Below are 16804 nucleotides of genomic sequence, written 5' to 3'. Positions count from 1 at the left end.
CTAAGTCAATTCTTAATTATACAAGACAAGTCTAACTCCATCCATAACTAAAACAGAGAAGTCTATTTTATTCTATAAGTATTACAGAGGGATAGTATATAACTATTAGAAAATGTTTCCCTAATTAGCTTACAGTACAGAACATACTTCAGTTTTTAAAATAACATCTTACCTTTCAAATAGAACTTCAAGTTATCAGTTGAAATGTACTTGATATGTACTTCAAGAAGTAGTAGTCAAAATGGCTGTGTTTCTCTCTCTTTCTTTAAATATATTCAGGTACATAACCAATCAAATGTCATGAAATAATAGAAGATATTGAAAGTAGCATTTTGATTGGTTGTCAATTCTAACACTTCATAAGTGTTTTGGTTAGGTAATTTACCTCAGGATATTTAATCAGGCTTACAGCATAATTTTCACAATGAAATTCCATCAAATTTGGGGAAATGGTAGGGACTGCTATTTAGTAGGGGCTATTCTATATTTGATGAAAGTGTCTGTAGTGTTTTTTCTGTAAATTACTTTCACACCTTTTTTTATCGAGCGCTTACCGGTGCGCTCCCCGGTACACGAACCGGCAGCGTTACGGGAGTCCTTCATTTTGTGCATTGGTAGAATTGAGACATAAGATGGAGGACAAACAATGTACGGAATGGGTAGAAGGGGGCACGGTAGACACTTTGTGACCCTCTAGGTTTTCGGAGGGAGGATTAGGATGCTGATACATGCAAAAATTAAGAAAAAAAAATTTAAAAATTTCGCGGGGGTAGCGCTCGGTACGCGCACCGGTAAGCTAACCGGGGAGCGTACTTTTGTGAAGAAAAAAAAAGAATACATTTTACATCTTTTGATATTTGCTATTAAAAAACCATTGAAATTCACTGAAAAAACCATAGGTTATAGACCATATATAGTTAGGAATTAGCATTTACAAAACCTTGAAAATTCACTGAAAAAACCATAGGTTATAGACCATATATAGTTAGGGATTAGCATTTACAAAACCTTATTTTACTCGCACAAAACCATTGAAATTCGCATATATAGTTAGTTGCACTAACTATATATCGCGCACCCGCAATCCACTGCTGATGATGTCACATATTACATCATTCATGACATGGTCAGTGACATCACTGATGACATCACTGATGACATCTCAAATGACATCACTGATGACATCACTGGTGACATCATCCAGTGACTGTATGTTTCTGTAAAGTTAAATTATGTCTTACATATTGAAGAATGAGTGGATATATAAGTGTCTGGATGAAGGATTTAGTAGGTGCATGACTGACTGAATGAGAGAATGATTAAATGTGTCTCACTGAGTGCATGGGTTAGTGACTAAACTGTTTTAATTTGTGCATTATTATGTCTGTTGTTCTGTAAACTGCTGCATGTTTAAATCAGTAGCTATATGAGTAACTATATGGGTTATTGATTGGTTGCCCAAGTATTTGTATGGGAGACTGAGTATGTGTGTGGGTGGCTGGGAGGTGTAGGACTCTGTGTATAGATGTGTGAGCAGTTGATTCACTAGATGTATGGGTTCAAAAGTGCAGGTGGAAACAGCTGTATGGACAGTTGACTGTGTGCATGAGTGTATTGGTGAGTGAATGGATATCTCAGTGCTACATGTCAAAGTAAGTACATATGTAAAACACAGTACTTGTGAGAGTTGACATATATAAATAACTGTGCATAAGAGCCAGTGAATGTGTGAGTGGCTGTATGGATCATTGTGAGCTTGTATCAGGGATTGTATAAGAGAGTAAATATGTGTTAGTATATGTTTGAATAAGTAAGGTGTGTATAACTGTATAGTTGAGGAAATGGAGGTGTGATTGATTCTTTGCATGACTGACTAGGTGTGTGAGTAACTCCATGGATGAGTGACAGTCTGTGAGTGTCTGCTAACACTGAATGTATCTAAGGTTATATTACAGTCTGAAGAGGTTGATCGTATTATCACATGAGTGATGTGATCAGTGATGTCATTTGAGTTGTCAACAGTAATGTCATCAGTGATGTCATTTGAGATGTCATCAGTGATGTCATCAGTGATGTCACTGACCATGTCATGAATGATGTAATATGTGACATGATCAGCAGTGGATTGCGGGTGCGCGATATATAGTTAGTGCAACTAACTATATATGCAAATTTCAATGGTTTTGTGCGAGTAGAATAAGGTTTTGTAAATGCTAATCCCTAACTATATATGGTCTATAACCTACGGTTTTTTCAGTGAATTTTCAAGTTTTGTAAATGCTAATTCCTAACTATATATGGTCTATAACCTATGGTTTTTTCAGTGAATATATATATATATATATATATATATATATATATATATATATATATATATATATATATATATATATATATATATATATATATATATATATATATATATATATATATATATATATATATATATATATATATATATATATATATATATATATATATATATATATATATATATATATATATATATATATATATATATATATATATATATATTACCTACTGGCTATCGCCAGTGGGTATATATAGTTAGGATTAATTCCCTATGGGATTTTTGAAAATTCTATGTCTAATAACTTTGGCGTTTGTGGACGGAATCGGCTGAAATTTTCAGGAAAATGGCACATTTTGTTTCTGAGCAGCCCCTGAAAATTTGGTGGGGTTTCGTCAAGGGGGGGCTGAGAAAAAAGGGGGGTCCCAAAACGCGTTTTTTACATTGAGTTTTCCATAGGGCGGTTGGACTCACTTTTAGCTCGAACGGCTGAATGGATTTGCACGAAACTTGGCAAAATTGAAGGGACTGTTAGCCCGATGTGCCTTTGCTAGGTCTCAATATATGTGCTTCAGTGGATTTTGAGAAATTAACGTTTAAATCAAGATATATATCTGTAACAGCGCTCCGGGCAGCGATCCGGTCCGCTTACTTTTCGCGTTTCGGAACTTTGCGCGCAGAAAGCTGATTGGCTCTCCGGTGTCTGTCAACATTCTAAACAGTCCGGAGCGGCCGCCATCTTGTCTCTCGGTAGGATCGAGAGAGAAGAAGAGGTGAAAAACGAAGGGGGAATTTAATGAAAGGGGGCAAGGTATCCCCCTCTTGACCCCCTAGGAATGTTGTTGGGGTTATTAAAGGGTCCCGTGGGGAAAAGAAAAAAAAAATGATTTTTCACGGTAGAAGCGCTTCACGGGCCGCGAACTGGGCCGCAAACTGGTAGCGAAACGGGAATTCGCCGGTGCGGGAGACGTATCCTAATCCCCTATGTTTCCTGAGGGTGGCTGAGGAGGCTGATATATGTTGATACATCTCTTCCAGCGGCTGTGCGTGAGCTTTTTTTTTTTTTGCTGCGTGACAGTCCGGAGCGGCCGCCATCTTGTCTCTCGGTAGGATCGAGAGAGAAGAAGAGGTGAAAAACGAAGGGGGAATTTAATGAAAGGGGGCAAGGTATCCCCCTCTTGACCCCCTAGGAATGTTGTTGGGGTTATTAAAGGGTCCCGTGGGGAAAAGAAAAAAAAAATGATTTTTCACGGTAGAAGTGCTTCGAGGGCCGCAAACTGGGCCGCAAACTGGTAGCGAAACGGGAATTCGCCATTTTGTGCTTCGTTAATTAAATTACTAGGTATAAGGGGGTGCGGGAGACGTATCCTAATCCTCTATGTTTCCTGAGGGTGGCTGAGGAGGCTGATATATGTTGATACATCTCTTCCAGCGGCTGCGCCATCTTGCCTTTTTTCCAATGCCACAATTTTGTCGTGCACGGCAGCCATTTTAGATGCCAGGCTGGTCCCAGGCTATCACCTACCCCTGCGGATGTAGTTTATGGCCCCAGCTGTAGAGAATTCAGACATGCCAACCCTCCCGATTCAGGCGTGTGACTACTGATTTCAGTGCTAGTCTCCCGCCTCCCGATTTCTGCAAGCAAAAACCCGGGGGCATATTACGAACAACTAGCGATAATTTTTGTCTCTAACTTGTTTAGAGACAAAAATTATCGCCGCACATCAGCGATTTTTATCGCAGATAAACCTTGCTATTATCGCAGAAAAGTCCGCGATATTCATGTATTATCGAGCAAATGCTCTTAGCCATGTTATCCACCTCCCATTGGATAACATGGCTAAGAACTGCTCAGGGCAGGTGTTAGATTTTGGAGATATTCGCGCTTAGCGCGAATATCTCCAAAAGTTGGTAATAGGAGATAGCGATGTTAGGGACTGTTTCCAGTTGCTAACATGTTGGCACGCCACTTTGCATGTTATTAGTGATAAGTATCACTGACATGCAAAGCGGGGCCCAAGATGGTTGCTATCTCCTTTTAGCTGTCACTAACTGGTGTTAGCGACAGCTTGGTAATAGGGAGATAATTTTATCTCCGCTTTCATGGCTTTTAAAGCCAAAAAAGCGGAGATAAACCCCCTTGATAATATGCCCCACGATTCCTTGGGGGTTTCAGCTGACAGGGCTTGGTATTGTGTTACATGGTAATTTTTCCAGGAAACGTCAGAGGGTCGATGCAGGGGTTCTAGAAGAGGTGATAAACCATTTAAGCCTCATGAACAAGCGCATGGTCTTTTAAAGATTTGTGAAGTACTCGGGGCGGCGGTGTGTGTGTGCCCTCTTTTAGGAGCGGGCGGGGGGGCACTGCCAGCAACTTGCCAGGTCAGGTAGTGTTCAACAGGTGCATAACCCTTTCTCTGCCTGCTATTGCGCTCCATGCTTCGGAAAGGTAAGAAAAAGAACGTGCATTTGAGTTTGAAATGTCCGATCCTGCAGCAGCACACTTCCAAAGCCCACACATGACAATAACCCGATTCAAGGCCCTATTCACCCGTTTTTAAAAAAATAGATAACACTCCAACAAAGTAAGATTATAAAACTTTATTAACTTTTAACTATGTTATGTTATGTTATGTTATGTTATATATTTGTTAAGCGCAAACAGCTGCCCCAGCAACGGAGCGTCCCGGCGCTGAACCTAACCAGTACCTGAGGGGGGGGGGGGAACCAGCGGAAGGATTAGATGGCAGTGAAAAGATGAGTTTTGAGTGCTTTACGGAAAGCAATCAGATTGGAAAGGGCGCGGATGTGCGGAGGTAGGGAGTTCCAAAGCTTAGCTCCTAGGACCTTAAAGGAGCGTCCACCCTGTCTGCAGAGCTTAGTTCGGGGGACCAGCACGAGGTGTTGTCCCAGGGAGCGCAGGTTGCGCTGGGGCGTGTATGGTACCAAGAGTGGGCGCAGGAGTTCAGGGCAGTCCGACTTGAGGATTTTGAATGCCATAGTCAGTGTTTTGAATTGGATCCGTGATTCGATTGGCAGCCAGTGCAGATTTCGAATGGTGACTCTGGCAGAGCACCTGCGTGGAAGCCCTACCACTGCTCTGGCGGCCGAGTTCTGGATTCGCTGCAGTCTTGCTAGTTCAGCTTTGTTTGCCCCCAGGAGCAGGACATTAGCGTAGTCCAGCCGGGCAAGGATCATGGCTTGCATAATGAGTTGGCGGGTCTTTGCGTCAAAAAATCCGAGTATGGGGTAAAGGCTCCTCATGAGACCCACACACGTGGATGCCACTTTCTTGGTGTGGGACTGAAAGCTAAGTGAGGGGTCGAGCCAGACACCAAGGTTTTTGACAACTTCTTTTGGCACGGGGGTGGGGCCAAGCACAGAGGGCCACCAGTGATGGTTCCAGAGGGAGGGGTGTTTTCCCAGGAGGAGGACCTCCGTTTTTCCGGCGTTAAGCTGAAGGCAGTTGAGTGTCATCCACTGTGCGACTGCCGCGAGGCCATCTCTAAATTTGGTTGCTGAAGGTGAAGGACCTTCTGAGAGTGTTATGACCAGCTGTGTGTCATCAGCGTAGGATACCAGCGTGAGATCCCACTCTTTTGCTACCACTGCGAGAGGCTGAACGTATAAGTTGAAAAGGGATGGGCTGAGCGCCGATCCTTGGGGGACCCCTTGCCGGATGAATTGGGGTTGAGAGATATAGGGGGGGGCTGAAACTTGAAAGGACCTGTCTTCTAAGAAGGACTGGAACCATTCAAGGGCTGATTCGCCAATCCCAACGGCCTCGAGTCGTTTCAGCAGGATGTTGTGTGAGACCGTGTCAAAGGCCGCGCTGAGATCCAGCAGGATCATCGCGGCGCTTTGACCGGCATCTAGGATGCCTCGAAGGTGCTCCGTAGTGGTCAGCAGCGCCGACTCCGTGCTGTGACCTGGCCTGAAGCCGTTTTGGGAAGGGTCCAGGACATGGTTTTGCTGCATGTGGTGGGATAGTATTTTGTTGACATGAGCTTCAGCCAGTTTTGACGTCCAGGGGAGCAGGGAAATGGGCCGGAAGTTTTCTGGTTTAGTGGGGTCCAGTGTGGGTTTTTTGATGATGGGCGAGACCCACGCAGATTTCCAGCAGGTGGGGACCACCGCTGAGGAGAAGGAGAGATTGAGTAGTTTGGCAAGCGAGGGGAGAAAGAAGTCAAGAGATTCCAGGAATTTGGACGGACGCATGGGGTCTGCAGGGGAGCCAGACTTGACCTGTCTGCATAGTTTAGAGAGGTCGTCGATGGATACGTCGGGTATTCTTAGCAGTTTAGACGTCTCCGCCGTCGATTGGGGGGTGAAAATGGGCGTAGCATCGTCTTGTGGAAAGGACGCGTAGATCTTCCTGACCTTTTCAGTAAAAAAGGTGGCAAGGTCTTCGCATTGTTTCAGGGAGGTGATGCAGGTGCCTGGATTGGGAGTTTTTTGGAGATTTTGGACTAGGCTGAAGATGGTTTTGGTGGGGTTGGAGCTGCGTTCGATTTCCTTAGCGTAGAAGGAGGCTCGGGTAGTGCGAATCGCCTTGTGGTAGGTGCGGAGTTTGGATAGATAGAGGGTTTTGTTAGCGTCTAAGTATTCTTTCCTCCACACGCGTTCGGCTTTTTTGCACTCTTTCCGTAACATTTTAAGTGCGTCATTGTACCATGGGTTAGAGGGGGAACTGCGGGTTTTTGTCCATTTATGTGGAATTAAGGCATCAAGCCCTGTGACAATCCATTCGTGGAAGGCGGCATAGACTGTATTAATGTCCCTATTCTCATCGGGGAGGTGGAATTCTCCTAGGTGGTTGATGAGGTCACTGGAGATGAGTTTGTGCCATGGTCGTTTGTGGCTAGAGTTGGTCTTAGCTTTTGGGGGCAGTTTTTTTGTCCGAACACTTATTTTAACAAGAAAGTGCACGGAACAAAAACTAAAAACATTTAAACATTTTTCAACTCAAAAAGCAACAATGGTTAGAAGCTGTCTTTTGTGCGAATAGTCCCAAGGCAGCACAACGTGCAGAGTTCTGGACGGCACAGGTGATGTCGCCTGGGTGCCGCACTGGTTTTGGGATCCTACAATGCAGCACAGAAAAACAGCGTGGGGCGTCCCGGGTGGTGCGGGGGGAGGCCTCGTCAGTAGCGGTCTGTTGTGCGAATAGTCCCAAGGCAGCAGAACGCGTTGAGATGTTGATGGGACTGTGTCCAGTGTCCCATGGCTGACACAACATGTACGACAGGCACCCAGGTGATGTCCAGTAAACTGCCGCACGGGTTTTGGTATCCTACAATGCTGCTCCGAAAATTGGCGTGCGGCGGGCCGGGGGGGGGGGCGTGGGGGAGGCGGCGTGAACGGGCCTCCCCAGGTGGCGGCCATCTAGCTGAGTTGCGCCCGCTCTTGCGGCTACAGCGTCTCGCTCACCATGTTGTTGAGTTGCTCCCACTCTTGCAGTGCAGCGATAGGCGGCTGCCACATGGCTCTTAAAATGGCGGACGGCTCCTCGGTTTTGGGCCTGGTCCACTGAAATGGCCCTGGGACACCTTGGAACTCGGACGCTTGCCTGTTAGGGCTTGGGCTCCATTCTCGAAAAGCGTCCCCTCAGCCGTGAAGATTCTACAAAAGTCTTGGGGGCCCCCGACTCCCGCAGGCTTCCGGTGGGGAGCGGCTGCCATGATTGCTCGCGGAATGACCACGACGGAGCCACGAGATGGTGGTGCTCTCATGCTGACGCCAGCTTCAGTCTGAATGATCCAGAAACAAGGTGGGGCTTTCATCGTTTGGGAAAAAAAAATGTTCTAAACCAATGAAAAGTGTTATTTTTAGGTCATATGACCAAGACTTCCATCTTTAGGAAACCAAAAGTAAAATGAACCAATGAAAAGTTTTATAAACAAGTCACATGACCTGTTATGCGGCATAGGGCTACAAAAAGCGTAGAAAATCCGTTGGCACGTGAGGCGGCGTCAGTAGCGGACCGATGTGCGAATAGGCCGAAGGCAGCACAACGCGCCGAGATCCGGATGGCACCGAGGTGGTGTCCAGCAAATTGCCGCACTGGTGTGGCCATCCTACAATGCTGCGCCGAAAGACGGTGTGTCCAGCTGAGTTGCGGTCACTGTTGCGGTACAGTGACTCGAACGCGCCGAGATCCGGATGGCACCGAGGTGGTGTCCAGCAAATTGCCGCACTGGTGTGGCCATCCTACAATGCTGCGCCGAAAGACGGCGTGTCCAGCTGAGTTGCGGTCACTGTTGCGGTACAGTGACTCGAACGTGCCGAGATCCGGATGGCACCGAGGTGGTGTCCAGCAAATTGCCGCACTGGTGTGGCCATCCTACAATGCTGCGCCGAAAGATGGCGTGTCCAGCTGAGTTGCGGTCACTCTTGCGGTACAGTGAGTCGAACGCGCCGAGATCTGGATGGCCCCGATGTTGTGTCCAGCAAGTTGCCGCACTGGTGTGGCCATCCTACAATGCTGCGCCGAAAGTCGGCGTGGGGTGCCCCGTTGGCTTATGAGGTGATGTCAGTAGTGGACCGATGTGTGAATAGGTTGGAACCAGCACAAGGCGCCAAGATCCGAATGGCAAGTTCTGGATGTTGAGTGCCATAGTTGAGAGTTCTGAGCAGTGCTTGTAAGACTATCTGAAGTTTATTATAAGAATCAGAGTAAGTTGAAGACTGTCTGAAGCTTATTTGCACCTTTTGCAGCTTCACTATTGCCCAAGGTGGTGTCCAGCAAATTGCTGCACTGGTGTGGCCATCCTACAATGCTGCGCCGAAAGACGGCGTGTTCAGCTGAGTTCCGGTCACTCTTGCGGTACAGTGACTCGAACGCGCCGAGATCCGGATGGCACCGAGGTCGTGTCCAGCAAGTTGCCGCACTGGTGTGGCCATCCTACAATGCTGCGCCGAAAGTCAGTGTAGGGTGCCCCGTTGGCTTATGAGGTGATGTCAGTAGTGGACCGATGTGTGAATAGGTCGGAACCAGCACAAGGCGCCAAGATCCGAATGGCAAGTCCTGGATGTTGAGTGCCTCAGTTGAGAGTTCTGAGCAGTGCTTGTAAGACTGTCTGAAGCTTATTTGCACCTGCTGCAGCTTCACTATTGCCCTGGTGTGGCCAAAGGTCGCACATGACATAGGCGGCCGGGTCCCGAGGTCCGGCGGAACTTTTTTCCTTTTCCTTTCTGCTTCTTTTCCTACAATCCATTTCATCTGAAGACACGACCAGGTCCCTGAATGTGTGCAGGGGGACGCTATTGATTGAATGAAAATGGCGGCTTGACACAAAGCTGACTCAAGCGTTACTGTTGATGCTATACAGACAAAAATTGGTTTTCAGTTTGTACATTCTTCATGGTTTTTTTTTCCATCCAAGTCTGATTGAGAGTTTGTAGAAAAATGGCTTCAGATTTTCCACATACTACTCTTCAACATTCTTCCTAAATGTAACAATGTGAAACTCACTAGGAGAACAGCTGTTTCTGTTTCCTTTCAAAATGCTGCCAACAATATTTTCTGAATGGAAGACACCATCTTGTAGCATAAAGGGCCGAAAGGGGTTCTGGTCTGGCCGATGGTTGGTGGAGACATTTTGACTATATCTTGGACCTGCCCGGCCTCGCCCAAAATGGCGCCGGTATAAATGGGACTCGTAACTCCTTGCCCGCAAATGTATATCTAGAAAATGTTATTGTAAGTGGCCCTGTCGTATTTTAATTACAAAATGTACGTCCACCGATTCCGCAACTGTTAGACACCTTTGTTCTTGCAACCTAATGGCCCGCTCGTTATGTTCTTCTACAGTGTAAATGTCTCCTCATCATATACGATTTCAGTTTGCTCCGTGGCCGGCCCACGTGGTTATAGGCCCGTATTTGTATACTGACATTTTCACAATAAAGGTTTTTAAAACAAAACACGGTAGTAGTATTTACATTGGTAAAGTTTTTACTTTTAGTCACTGTTTTCGAATCAGTAAAAGGCAAGTGAAATAAAGCAGTCCAATTACATGACGGATAAAAGGTATAATATGTAGGAACGCAGTAAAGATAAATGGTCAAGGGCAGTTGTGTTTTTCATGTCTGCAACATAAAGTGATCGATAAGAATCTGATAATCAGGCGTATCGGCGACTAAGACAGCAGGCCGAATCTCTTTTACTCAACGGCTCCGTCATGGAAGGAAGAAACGCCCTTTTTCTCGAAAAAGAAATATATTTTACTTGCAAGACAGTTGTAAATTTTCCGGGAAAGTACATTAGCCTGGAATATTATAACATATGTTTGAAAAAAAAATATTGTTCGAAAACAATAAAAAGCGTAATTTTTAGGTCATATGATCAAGCTTTTCATCATTAAATTAACAAAAGTAAAATGAACCAATGAAAAGTTTTATTAACAAGTCACATGACCTGTTATGCTTACGTTACGCGCTGCGCGCCGCGCCTCGGATCACTTCCGGTTGCGCTAACGCGGCGTGTCATATAACGCATTACGCGACAACGTAGGTCAAGAATATAGTCAAAATGTCTCCACCAACCAGCGTTCGGAACACAACCCCTTTCAGCAGTCCAAAAAGTTCTGTTAAATGACAACAGAGGGGACAGGCAACAAGAACCATCAGTCAAAGAGGGGAGGGCAAGTTCTTCTCTTCCGGGTCATGTTGGGGCGCTACCGGAACTGATCGAATTGGTAGTCTACAGTGTTTCTGGATGTTTCAGACTAAAGCTGGTGTCAGCATGAGACCACTACCATCTCGTAGCTCCGTCGTGGCCATTCCACGAGCAATCATGGCAGCCGCTCCCCACCAGAAGCCTGCGGGAGTCGGAGGCCCCCAAGACTTTTGTAGAATCTTCACGGCTGAGGGGACGCTTTTCGAGAATGGGACCCAAGCCCTATCAGGGAAGCGTCCGAGTTCAAAGGTGTCCCAGGGCCATTTTAGTGGACCAGGCCCAAAACCGAAGAGCCGGCCGCCATTTTGAGAGTCCTGTGGCAGCCGCCTATCGCTGCACCGCAAGAGCGGGAGCAACTCAACTACATGATGAGCGAGACGCTGTAGTCGCAAGAGCGGGCGGTAAACAGCTGAATGGCGGAAGAGGCACAGTGTAGCAAAAGCGGGCGGAATGGCAACTGAAACGGTAAAGGGGCGCCCCACTACAGCGTGTCTTCAGGTCAAACGGATTGTGGGACAAGGTTCAGAATTGAAGAGTCATCAAAAGGCAAAAAGTTCTGCCGGACCCCGGGAGCCGGCCGCCTATGTCGGGGGCGATCTCAGGCTACACCAGTGCTATAAGACTTGGGGAGGGTGTCGGAGCCAAGCGTCTTCTCCGAGTCCATGGCCATCACACCGCCCCTAAGGGGCATCCGTCAAGCTGTTTAGGAAGGTAACATATCACATTGTTTTCTAATGCAGTCAGGTCCACAAACGACACTCACTTACTTTGAGAATAGTGAAGCTGCAGTAGGTGGAAATAAGCTTCAGACAGTGTTACAAGCACTGCTCAGAACTCTTAACTATGGCACCCAACATCCAGAACTTATGCCATTTGAGAATGGCAGTGACATCGAAGCAACTCAGGGACCAAAACCATTAACATACTTTCACGTATGAAAATCTTACTTGGGGAGGGGGCAGGAGCGAAGCGCCCCCTCCCAGTCAGCGCCACCACACCGTATGTTGAAAATTTGAAGCCATCGTTCTACAAAGTCAACCAAACTTGGATTGAAAAATCTAGAAAAATGTACAAACTGAAAACCAGTTTTGGTCTGCATAGCATCAGTAGCAACGCTTGAGTCAGCTTTGTGTCAAGCCGCCATTTTGATTCAACAAAGCACAGGCATTGAAAAAGGCTCAAACTCAGAACTCTGAACTATGGCACCCAACATCCAGGAGGTTGCCATCCGGATCTTGGAGCCTTGTGCTGCTTTCGACCTATTCACACATCGGTCCACTACTGACATCATCTTATAAACCAACGTTATGTAAATAGTTTTTTAATAAAATGTTTTACCCTGTTTCTTTGCTGGTGTGTTGTCTATATTTTTAATATTTGCATAGGGTTTGTCGTTATTTTGTGCGGGATGGGTGATGGAGCCGAGCTGTCTTGCAGCCCTCATGGTGTGGAGCTCAGTTCATCTCACTATTTTCGTATTTCTCATGAAGGGTTGTTCCTAATATTTCTATTTTAGCGCGGTCAAAAAGAGATCCAATTAGTGGCCTACTGATTTTGCTCGATTACTTTTATTTTTTTACACGATTTTTCACTATCTGCAAAGACTAAACAGAGTATTGCGACTTTGTGCTTGTTTGTAAATAGAGAATGATCTAAAGAGAACCAATTCTAAAACAGTAAATGCTTGGACAACAATCAATCAAATGGAGAGACAAGCAGGCACGACGGATTACAACGGGGGTAAAGGCCTGCGTTAACTACCCTTCAGTATCTGCAAAGAGAGAGTACTACTAAGACAAAAGAGGGGAGGGGGGGGGGGTGCAGCATTCAAAGCACATCAGCGTGCATAAATACGAAAATGTTTTTATCTATCACGTACTTGACATTTTAAAGCTTTTCATATTTGCTATTAAAAAACCAATGAAATTCACAGAAAAAACCATAGGTTATAGTGGATATATAGTTAGGAATTTGCATTTACAAAACCTTGAAAATTCAATGAAAAAACCATTGGTTTTAGGCCATATATAGTTAGGGATTTGCATTTACAAAACCTGATTTTACTCGCATAAAACCATTGAAATTCCATATATAGTTATAAGCGCTAACTATATATCGCGCACCCGCAATCCACTGCTGATGATGTCACATATTACATCATTCATGACATGGTTAGTGACATCACTGATGACATCACTGATGACATCTCAAATGACATCACTGATGACATCACTGAAAACATCTCATTTGACATGACTGATAACATCACTGATGATATCATTCATGTGATAATACGATGAACCTCTTCAGACTCTAATATAACCTTAGATACAATCAGTGTAAACAGACAGTCACAGACTGTCACTCATCCATGGAGTTACTCACACACCTAGTCAGTTATGCAAAAAATCAATCACACCTCCATTTTCTCAACTATACAGTTATACACACCTTACTTATTCAAACATATACTAACACATATTTACTTTACTCTCTTATACAATCCCTGATACATGTTCACAATGATCCATACAGCCACTCACACATTCACTGGCTCTTATGCACAGTTATTTATAGATGTCAACTCTCACATGTACTGTGTTTTACATATGTACTTACTTTGACATGTAGCACTGAGATATCCATTCACTCACTAATACACTCATGCACAGTCAACCGCCCATACAGCTGTTTCCACATGCATTTTTGAACCCATACATATAGTGAATCAACTACTCACACATCTATGTACAGAGTCACACACCTCCCAGCCACCCATACACACACACTCAGTTTAACATACAAATACTTGGACAACCAATAAATAACCCATACAGTTACTCATATAGCTACTGATCAACATATGCAGCAGTTTGTAGAACAACAGATATAATGATGCACAAATTAAAACAGTTTAGTCACTAACCCATGCACTCAGTGAGACACATTTAATCACTCACTCATACAGTCAGTCATGCACCTACTAAATCCTTCATCCAGACACTTATACATCCACTCATTCTTCAATATGTAAGACATATTTTAACTTTACAGAAACATACAGTCACTGGATGTTGTCATCAGTGATGTCATCAGTGATGTCATTTGAGATGTCATCAGTGATGTCATCAGTGATGTCACTAACCATGTCATGAATGATGTAATATGTGACATCATCAGCAGTGGATTGCGGGTGCGCGATATATAGTTAGCGCTTATAACTATATATGGAATTTCAATGGTTTTATGCGAGTAAAATAAGGTTTTGTAAATGCAAATCCCTAACTATATATGGCCTAAAACCAATGGTTTTTTCATTGAATATATATATATATATATATATATATATATATATATATATATAACATTTCTATGGCAAAATGAAACCCCTCATTTTGTTCCTTTGCAAATTAAATGTTTTAAGTGTTAACACTTTATTCCAATCAAGATGACTTCAGGTGTGCCATACTTTTGTCATAAGTAAGACTGTTAGCGCTCTAGTTGTTCTTTAGAACACTCTGGGACATTCTGTCACTGGGCTATAGTTGGGCTACATCTGGCTGATATTTGGGCTACATTTGTTTTTTTTTGTCTCTGGTGGCCATCTTTGGGCTACATTGGGCTACATTGGGCTACATTGGACTACATTTGGGCTCTAACATATATATAGCCCAATGTAGCCCAATATATATTTTTCAAAGTTAATTTTCGTAAAAACCACTGGAGCATATATCTTGAGACATAGCAAAGGCACATCGGGCTACCAGTCCCTACAATTTTGCCAAGTTTTGTGGAAATCCATTCAGCCGTTCGAGCTAAATGTGAGTCCAACCGCCCTATGGAAAACTCAATGTTAAAAACACGTTTTGGGACCCCCCTTTTTTCTCGGCCCCGCTTGACGAAACCCCCCCAAACTTTCAGGGGACGCTCAGAAACAAAATGTGCCATTTTCCTGACAATTTCAGCCAATTCCGTCCATCAACGCCAAAGTAATTCAACATAGAATTTTCAGAAATCCCTATTCAAAAAAATCCTAACTATATATACCTACTGGCGACCGCCAGTAGGTAATATATATATATATATATATATATATATATATATATATATTACCTACTGGCGGTCGCCAGTAGGTAGTTATAGTTAGGATAATTTTCAATGTTAAATCTCAACATTCTATTTTGAATAACTTTGGCGCCGGTTGACGAATCTGCCTGAAATTTTCAGGAAAATGGTCTCATGGCGGTCCGGTCCTTCCCTGAAAGTTTGGGGGGGATTCGTCAAGCGGGGGCCGAGATAAAAGGGGGGTCCCAAAACGCGTTTTCCCCATGTTAATTTCCATAGGGCGGTCGATTTCACTTTTAGCCCGAACGGCTGAATGGATTTCCACCAAACTTGGCAAAATTGTAGGGACTGGTAGCCCGATGTGCCTTTGCTATGTCTCAAGATATGTGCTCCAGTGGATTTTGAGTAATTAAGGTTCAAAAAAATATATATATCTATAGCAGCGCACGGGTACGCGCACGGGTGCGCGTACCGTGCGCGCCACGCGACTTGCGCGAGGAAAGCTGATTGGCTCTCGGGTGTCTGTAAACATTCTAAACAGTCCGGAGCGGCCGCCATCTTGTGTCTCGGTAAAATCGAGACACAAGAGGTGGCCAAAACAAAGAGGGAAATGAACATAAGGGGGCAGAGTAGACCCCCCCTGACCCCCTAGGTTTGATGTGGGGGCCATAAAAGGGCCCCGCAAGGCAAAAAAAAAAATTTTTTTTTTTTGATTTTCGCGGGGGGAGCGCCCGGTACGCGCACGGGTGCGCGTACCCGGGAGCGTACCATGGGAAAAAAGAATGACAGTTTTAAAAGTAGCTGTTTAGAAAAAAAAATGTTTAGTTGTTTTTTTTATACATACACATACATATATATAAATGCATATGCACATATATATATGCATATATGTCTATATGTGTGCGTGTAGAGAGAGGTAGAGAGGTAGAGGTGTAGAGGTAGAGAGGTAGAGAGGTAGCGGTAGAGAGGTCGAGATTAGTAGAGAGAGAAGAAGAGAGAGGTAGAGAGGTAGAGAGTAGAGAGTGAGTAATAGAGAGTAGAGAGTGAGTAGTAGAGAGTAGTAGAGAGCAGTAGAGAGAGTAGCAGAGTGAGTAGTAGAGAGTAGTAGAGTGAATAGTAGAGTGAGTAGTAGAGAGTAGTAGAGAGTGAGTAGTAGAGAGTAGTAGAGAGTAAGTAGTAGAGTGAGTAGTAGAGAGCAGTAGAGAGTGAGTAGTAGAGAGTAGGAGAGAGTAAGTAGTAGAGAGTAGTGGAGAATATTCCAAAGTTTGGCACAGCACCACTTTCACAATGAGTCCAATCAAATCATATCACTTAGAGTACTTATTGAAGCGCTGAATCTTGGTGTATATTCAAATGCTTTTATTTTCCTTAAGTTTATGTACCACCGCCAGCCGAAACGTTTCGTTCTGTACAACAGAACTTCTTCAGGGCGTTCTTATTTCCTTCAAGTTATGTCGGTATCCCGTTGTCATATAACTAGATATTTCTTCCAAATGTTAGACGAGACATAAGTATATTCTTATTAAAAGTGACTAGGTATCAATTTTACCCACACAATTCGGGCAGACTTGAGTAATTTATAGCATCCTCAAAGTCAGTCTTTCAAAAATTCCAAAGTATAGGACATGATAATCCAAATCCAAATGTTTCTCAAGAAAAGTCATTTACAATCGTTCGGAATATCGGTGTTTGGGCAGATATGATCCAGGGACCCCCAGTATGCAAGGGGAATTAGTCCCCCCTCTACA

This window comes from Lissotriton vulgaris, chromosome 7 (assembly GCF_964263255.1).
Source record: "Lissotriton vulgaris chromosome 7, aLisVul1.2, whole genome shotgun sequence".
NCBI lineage: Eukaryota > Metazoa > Chordata > Amphibia > Caudata > Salamandridae > Lissotriton > Lissotriton vulgaris.
This window is presented reverse-complemented; position numbering follows the sequence as displayed.